This window comes from Chelonia mydas, chromosome 13, assembly GCF_015237465.2.
Source record: "Chelonia mydas isolate rCheMyd1 chromosome 13, rCheMyd1.pri.v2, whole genome shotgun sequence".
NCBI lineage: Eukaryota > Metazoa > Chordata > Testudines > Cheloniidae > Chelonia > Chelonia mydas.
In genome coordinates, this window is record NC_051253.2 from 36114275 (window position 1) to 36122905 (window position 8631).

Genomic DNA, 8631 nt, shown 5'->3' on the forward strand with positions numbered 1-8631 from the left:
CGACCACTCCCACTTTGAGACTCGGGTTAGGTGGAATAGAGGTCGGGCTATTTCTGTATAGTTGGCCACAAAATCCCTGCAAAATCCAGTGAGATCCAGAAAACTTTGCAAACTTTTAACATCCGTAAAAGGGATTGTCAGGGACTGGATCAAATGCATCCGTCCCTTATCGATTTCCCTTCCCATCTGGGACACCTCCACCCCTAGATAGGTCACTCTTGTCTGTTCTATTTGAGCCTTTTTCCTTTCCCATTGACCTTTAGCCCTGCTCTTGCCAAAGCTTGCAGGACCTGCTCGGTTAGTTCCCTGTCTTCCTCCTCTGTCCCTGACATTAGCAACAGGTCATCTACATATTGTGTTCACCTTGCTGAATCCACCCCCTCCAGAGCTTGTCTCATGTATCTGTGGAAAATTGCAGGGGAGTCCCGATATCCCTGGAGTAGGACTATCCAGCAGAATTGTCTGCCCTCCCATGTGAATGCAGTTTTATACTGACACGAGGTAGCTAGTGGCAGAGACCAAAACCCATTCGCTATGTCCAAAACAGTGAAAATTCGGAATTGGGGTCCAATCCGAGCAAGCATTTCAGGGTACGCGGCCACCACTGAGGCTGGTGAATTGGCCAGAGCGTTTAGTGCCCTGTAATCCACAGTGAGGCACTAGGTACCATTTGGCTTTCTCATGGGCCACACAGCAGCATTACAAGGGGATGCAACCGCTCTAATCAGTCCCCTCTGTTCCAATTCCCCAATCGTTGCCCCCACCTCCACCAGTGCCTCCCGAGGAATAGGGTACCGTTTCTGTGAGCAGGGTCCCCTTCTTACCAGCCTGATGTTACACGAATTTAATGTAATTTAGATAGAACGTGAGGATGTGACTTTCTGCTTCTCAGCTAATGGCTGCTGCTCTGCTTAGTCAAAGGCCTTAGCTTAAGAACAAGGCCTTCCACTATCATAGCGAGAGAAGGCCTATAAACAGGCACACTGTGATTTTGGTTCTTGTTTTGTACCTCTATAACTAGCTAAGTGATAAGAATACACCTACATTCTTAGCGTATAGGCCTTTAGAGAAAGGCCTGAATATCTATATCCTAACAATAATTGGTTATACAACCACAAATTAAGAGTAACTATTAAGGGAATGATGCTGGATTGGAGGGAGGTCTGTGATGCTGTGTTAGGTGTTGCTTAACATTTGATCAGTATGCGATCTATCCCTACATACTGGTGATTAAGAAAGGACCAATATGTGAGGGTAGATCGCATACTGATCAAATTTGCAGGTCACACAAAAGCGGGGTGGGGTTGCCAGCATTTTAGAGGACAGCGCTAAAATTCAGAGGGATCTTGTTACATTGGAGAACTGGGCTACAGACAACAAAATGAAATTCAACAAAGACAAATGTAAGGTGCTTCATCTGGGGAAGAAAAACCAAAGGCACAAATACAGAATGGGGGGAAACTGGCTTGTCTTCAGCAGAGGTGAAAGTGTGTCGGTGCAGGCCTGTATGGCATGCCAGGAAGAACCAGCCGCTGCTACCGGCCCATACACAGCTGATATTCCAGCACTGCCGTGGCAGCTCTTTAATGTCGCACCCTCCTTTGCTCCCCTCTGTTGGCAGCCCTGCCAGTAGGGTCCAGCAACACTGTCATGGCAGCACTTCACTGCGGGGCAAAAGGGGCAGCAATGTTAACGCCCCTTTTGCCCCGTTAAAGCAACATTAAAGTCCCAGGAGCCCCAGGCCCTTCCAATTGTCACCAGAGACCGGAGAGAGGCTGGGCACAGAGCACTCAGACAAGTAAATATTGAGAAATTTGGAAAGAGGTTGTATGCAAATGCTAGACGTCTAAATACTAAAGTGAGTGAACTTGAGTGCCTGGTATTAAATATGGTTATTGATTTGATGCTGTATAAAAAGGAAGCTAACTGGCTACACTAATATAGTCACCACTGTTACAAAATTGCAATAAATGTTGTACAAAGTATGCCTTGTAAGGTATCAATGGAAAAGATATAGTCTGTTAAGTATGATTATCCTGTTTAAATCCATGTACTATCATTGTATCTGAAGTTATGAATATTGGCTAGGTGTTTGTATCTCAAGGGTTAAGGTACAGCTAAGCAGAACTCAAGTTTTACTAGATAGACTGAGGTCAATCAGGAAGTAAAGGGGAGGGGATTGGAATCATGTTTTGCTAAGGGGGGGAATGGGAACAGGGACACAGGCAGCGCTCTGCGGTGTCAGAGCTGGGAAGAGGGACTGTCAGGATTCCCTCCCCACTCTGAACTTTGGGGTACAGATATGGGAACCCGCATGAAAGACCGCCTAAGCTTAGTTCTACCAGCTTAGGTTAAAAACTTCCCCCAGGCACAAATCCTTCCTTGTCCTTGGATGGGTACTGCTGCCACCACTAGGTGAGTTAGACAAAGATTCAGGAAAAGGACCATTTGGAGTTGCTGTTTCCCCAAAATATCCCCCCACGCTGCTTCACCCCCTTTCCTGTGGAGGCTTGAGAATAATATACCAACCAAATAGGTAAACCAGGTGAGCACAGACCAGACCCTTAGGTTTTTAGGACACTAAAAACCAATCAGGTTCTTATAAGCAGAACTTTATTATAAAGAAAAAAGTAAATGAAGCACTTCTGTAAAATCAGGATGGAAGGTAATTCTACAGGATAATAAGATTTTAAAAAAAGAGGATTCCTCTCTAGGCAAAACTTCAAAGTTACAAAAAACAGGAATAAACCTCCCTCTTAGGATAGGGAAAATTCACAAGCTAAAACAAAAGATAATCTAATGCGTTTCCTTGCTATTATTTACAATTTCTGTAATTTTAGATGTACCATTTCAGTAGAAGCTGGATTACTTGCTTGGTCTCTCTCTCTGTCTCGAGACACAGAGAGCACACACAAAACCTCAACCCCCTCCTCCTCCCCAGATTTGAAAGTATCTTCTTTCCCCATTGGTCCTTCTGGTCAGATGCCAACTAGGTTAATGGAAATGATTAACGCCTTACAGGTAAGTGATTCTGTACCTCTGGCCAGGAGGGATTTGATGTTACTGCATATATAAAGGTTGTTACCCTTCCCTTTATATTTATGACAGGGACATGGGGTAAATGCTCTGTGGTGACAGAGCTGGGAAGGGGGACAGGGGGTAAATGCTCTGTGGTGTCAGAGAGGGGAAGGGGGACATGGAGTAAACGCTGTGGGGTGTCAGAGCTGGGAATGGAACATGGGGTAAACGCTCTGTGGTGACAGAGCTGGGAAGGGGACGTGGGGTAAATGCTCTTTGGTGACAGAGCTGGGAAGGGGACATGGAGTAAACAATGTGGGGTGTCAGAGCTAGGAACGAGGACACAGGGTAAATGCTCTGTGGTGTCAGAGCTGGGAATGGAACATGGGGTAATCGCTCTGCGGTGACAGGAGACACAGAGGAAGGAAACTAAACTCATAGGGGGAGGGATAGCTCAGTGGTTTGAGCATTGGCCTGCTAAACCCAGGGTTGTGAGTTCAATCCTCGAGGGGGCCATTTAGGGATCTAGGGCAAAAATTGGCAGGATTGGTCCTGCTTTGAGCAAGGGGTTGGACTAGATGATCTCCTGAGGTCCCTTCCAACCTTGATATTCTATGATTGCTTTGTGAAAGTTAACCCCAATAAACATTGAATTGTTGGCACCTCCAGACTTTGGGTATTGCTGCTCTCTGATCACGCGAGAAGGACCAAGGAAGTGGGAGAGTGGTGAGATAAGCCCTCTAACAACATCCTGTTCTTTTGTTATTTCCCATTTTCCTTCTACTCCTGTTATCCTTTGTCCCACTAGTTTCCATTCCTGTTCTTCATACTGTGTGAATGCTTTGTGTTGCTCCAGAAGGTTTTGATCAGTGGTATCAGTGTTTGTTTCCAGTTTTTCTGGGTTTACTTCTTTTTCCTTCTGAGTTTGAGTTACCACTTTGACGTTACTGTGGACAGAAGGTGATGCAGCTGCTGCTTCTTTGGCCTTCTTATCCACTTTAGCAGTATCGTATCCTTCTAAAGAATTGTCTAGCATGAGCCTTGGCATGCTTGATTCCTGGAGAGCCAGTCCTTCTCTGGACAATATCAATAATGGTTTTCCAGTAATCCCAGTATGCAACTTCTTTGCCCTCTTGTTGTTCCCATATGGGTGCCCATATCTTCACTCCTTGCTCCTTCCATTAGAATCAGAACATATGGCCATGTCATAGTCTGGGGGCGGGAGGGTGTTGCTTCAAATGCCAGCTTGACTGCTGCCACTTTGCATCTTTGGGCTGACACCCTTTTACATGGGATCACTCGTTCCTGTTCTGGAAACAAACAAACAGCTGCTGCTCCACAAACAAGTTCACCCTCCTTGTACTAACCATGCCCCCTCGTGATCCAATAGTGCCTGTAGTAAATCCCCGGTTTCCTGCACAGGCCACTTGTGCTGTGTCTGTACGGGTATGGGACATTCATGGTGTTGCCCTTCTATTATTAGAGCAGATGGAAGTAGTGGGGGTTCCTTTACTTTATTCACCACAAGCCTGCGGTTCTGTCGAACTAGGGCCCACTTAGCCGAAGGATGATCACTTACTCTATATCAGAACTCTTTCTTTGCAGGCTCAGCTTCACAGGAATATGAGCTGTGATTACAATAACAGGAACTTGTCCTGTCATGTATTCCGATTTCTGTAAAGCCCGTATAATAGCCAAGCATTGTAGTTCACATGGAGAAAATCTGGACTCATGGGCTGTTAATTTGCAGCTTCCGTAAGCAACAGAGTGTTACTTTCCACGTTTCCTGCAATAGTCCTGCACCCAGCGCTCCCAAGCTGTGTGATACCGTTAAGTAAAAAGATTTAGTTGAATCTGGATATGCTAATGCTGGTGCAGTCATAACTGCTTCCTTTAACTTTTTGAATACTTCATCGTGTTCTGGGCCCCAGTCCCATTGTCGTTTTTTCTTTATTAGGGACCACAGGGGTCTGCAAATTTCAACAAAATTTGGGATAAAATCCTGGACAAATCCCATAGCTCCTAACAATACCCGAACTGAATGCACATCCAGTGGCTTAGGGAGGGTGCTTAAAATTTCCACTCTTTGTTTCCTGGTAGTACAACCCTCCTGTCCCAAAACAGTGCCTAAATAGTCAACTTCTTGCTGTACCAGCTGTGACTTGCCCCATGATCATTTAAAATCTGCTTTCTCCATTATTCCCAAAACCAGCTTAGTTTGATGTTTACACTACTCCTGGGAAACCACATAAGAAGTAACCCCCGGCTTATCCAAATCAGGGAGTTGGTCTCACATCCTTGTCACGTGTACATGTGCTATAGGCAGAGCATCGTGGTAGCCTTAGGGTGACCAGATAGCATATGTGAAAAATCGGGACAGGGCGAGGGGGTAATAGGCGCCGATATAAGAAAAACCCTTGAATATCAGGACTGTCCCTATACAATCGGGACATCTGGTCACCCTAGGACACGTTGAAATGTGAGCTGAATGTTCTGGAATGTAAAACCAAACCGAGACTGACTCTCAGGGGTTAATGGAATAGCAAAGTAACAGTTATCAATATCCAACACAGAGAACCATTTAGTGGCTGCAGATATGCCAGCTAGTCCAGCTGGGAGATTAGCTACTATTGGTGCCATCAGGACTGTAGCCACACTGACTTTTCTATAATCAATCGTGAGACGCCACCTTCCGTCCAGTTTTCACACAGGTCAGATGGGAGAATTGTATGGACTTTGGCATTCCACCACCACTTGGTGGGATAACTCACATGACTGAAGTACTGTCACGGATGGATATAAACTGTTCAGGAAGGACAGGCAGGGCAGAAAAGGTGGGGGAGTTGCACTGTATGTAAGAGAGCAGTATGACTGGTCAGAGCTCAAGTATGAAACTGCAGAAAAACCTGAGTGTCTCTGGATTAAGTTTAGAAGTGTGAGCAACAAGGGTGATGTCGTGGTGGGAGTCTGCTATAGACCAAAGACCAGGGGGATGAGGTGGACGAGGCTTTCTTCCGGGAACTCACAGAAGTTACTAGATTGCAGGCCCTGGTTCTCATGGGAGACTTCAATCACCCTGATATCTTCTGGGAGAGCAATACAGCAGTGCACAGACAATCCAGGAAGTTTTTGGAAAGTGTAGGGGACAATTTCCGGTGCAAGTGCTGGAGGAACCAACTAGGGGCAGAGCTCTTACTAGGGGCAGAGCTCAACTAGGGGGGAATGTCCGGGTTCCAGCAACGCGGACACAGGTAACTAACCGCTTTCATGTTCTCTCCACAGGTACCATTGCGGAGAGTGGACCAGATGATACGTCTGAGGGAAGGGAGCAGAAGGAGACTCCCCTGGCTGGAAGGCATGAGATGCACTGTCCTGAGGTTGGGGGTTCCACGACCACCACTCCCAAGAGAAGGAGGTGGGTGGTGGTGGTCGGGGACTCTCTCCTCCGGGGGACTGAGTCATCTATCTGCCGCCCTGACCGGGAAAACCGAGAAGTCTGCTGCTTGCCAAGGGCTAAGATTCGCGATGTGACTGAGAGACTGCCGAGACTCATCAAGCCCTCAGATCGCTACCCCTTCCTGCTTCTCCACGTGGGCACCAATGATACTGCCAAGAATGACCTTGAGCGGATCACTGCGGACTACGTGGCTCTGGGAAGAAGGATAAAGGAGTTTGAGGCGCAAGTGGTGTTCTCGTCCATCCTCCCCATGGAAGGAAAAGGCCAGGGTAGGGACCGTCGAATCGTGGAAGTCAACGAATGGCTACGCAGGTGGTGTCGGAGAGAAGGCTTTGGATTCTTTGACCATGGGATGGTGTTCCATGAAGGAGGAGTGCTGGGCAGAGACGGGCTCCACCTTACGAAGAGAGGGAAGAGCATCTTTGAGAGCAGACTGGCTAACCTAGTGAGGAGGGCTTTAAATTAGGTTCACCGGGGGAAGGAGACCAAAGCCCTGAGGTAAGTGGGAAAGCGGGATACCGGGAGGAAGCACAGGCAGGAACGTCTGTGAGGGGCGGGCTCCTGCCTCATACTGAGAAGGAGGGGCGATCAGCAGGTTCGCTCAAGTGCTTGTATACAAATGCACAAAGCCTTGGAAACAAGCAGGGAGAACTGGAGGTCCTGGTGATGTCAAGGAATTATGACATGATTGGAATAACAGAGACTTGGTGGGATAACTCACATGACTGGAGTACTGTCATGGATGGTTATAAACTGTTCAGGAAGGACAGGCAGGGCAGAAAAGGTGGGGGAGAAGCACTGTATGTAAGGGAGCAGTATGACTGCTCAGAGCTCCGGTACGAAACTGCAGAAAAACCTGAGTGTCTATGGATTAAGTTTAGAAATGCGAGCAACAAGGGTGATGTCGTGGTGGGAGTCTGCTATAGACAACCGGACCAGGGGGATGAGGTGGATGAGGCTTTCTTCCGGCAACTCACAGAAGCTACTAGTTCGCACGCCCTGGTTCTCATGGGTGACTTTAATTTTCCTGACATCTGCTGGGAGAGCAATACAGCGGTGCATAGACAATCCAGGAAGTTTTTGGAAAATGTAAGGGACAATTTCCTGGTGCAAGTGCTAGAGGAGCCAACTAGGGGGGAGCTTTTCTTGACCTGCTGCTCACAAACCGGGAAGAATTAGTGGGGGAAGCAAAAGTGGATGGGAATCTGGGAGGCAGTGACCATGAGTTGGTTGAGTTCAGGATCCTGACACAGGGAAGAAAGGTAAGAAGCAGGATATGGACCCTGGACTTCAGGAAAGCAGACTTCGACTCCCTCAGGGAACGGATGGGTAGGATCCCCTGGGGGACTAACATGAAGGGGAAAGGAGTCCAGGAGAGCTGGCTATATTTCAAGGAATCCCTGTTGAGGTTACAGGGACAAACCATCCCGATGTGTCGAAAGAATAGTAAATATGGCAGGCGACCAGCTTGGCTTAACAGTGAAATCCTAGCGGATCTTAAACATAAAAAAGAAGCTTACAAGAAGTGGAAGGTTGGACATATGACCAGGGAAGAGTATAAAAATATTGCTCGGGCATGTAGGAATGAAATGAGGAGGGCCAAATCGCACCTGGAGCTGCAGCTAGCAAGAGATGTCAAGAGTAACAAGAAGGGTTTCTTCAGGTATGTTGGCAACAAGAAGAAAGCCAAGGAAAGTGTGGGCCCCTTACTGAATGAGGGAGGCAACCTAGTGACAGAGGATGTGGAAAAAGCTAATGTACTCAATGCTTTTTTTGCCTCTGTCTTCACGAACAAGGTCAGCTCCCAGACTGCTGCGCTGGGCATCACAGCATGGGGAGTAGATGGCCAGCCCTCTGTGGAGAAAGAGGTGGTTAGGGACTATTTAGAAAAGCTGGACGTGCACAAGTCCATGGGGCCGGACGAGTTGCATCCGAGAGTGCTAAAGGAATTGGCGGCTGTGATTACAGAGCCATTGGCCATTATCTTTGAAAACTCATGGTGATCGCGGAAGTCCCGGACAACTGGGAAAAGGCGAATGTAGTGCCCATCTTTAAAAAAGGGAAGAAGGAGGATCCTGGGAACTACAGGCCAATCAGCCTCACCTCAGTACCTGGAAAAATCATGGAGCAGGTCCTCAAGGAATCAATTCTGAAGC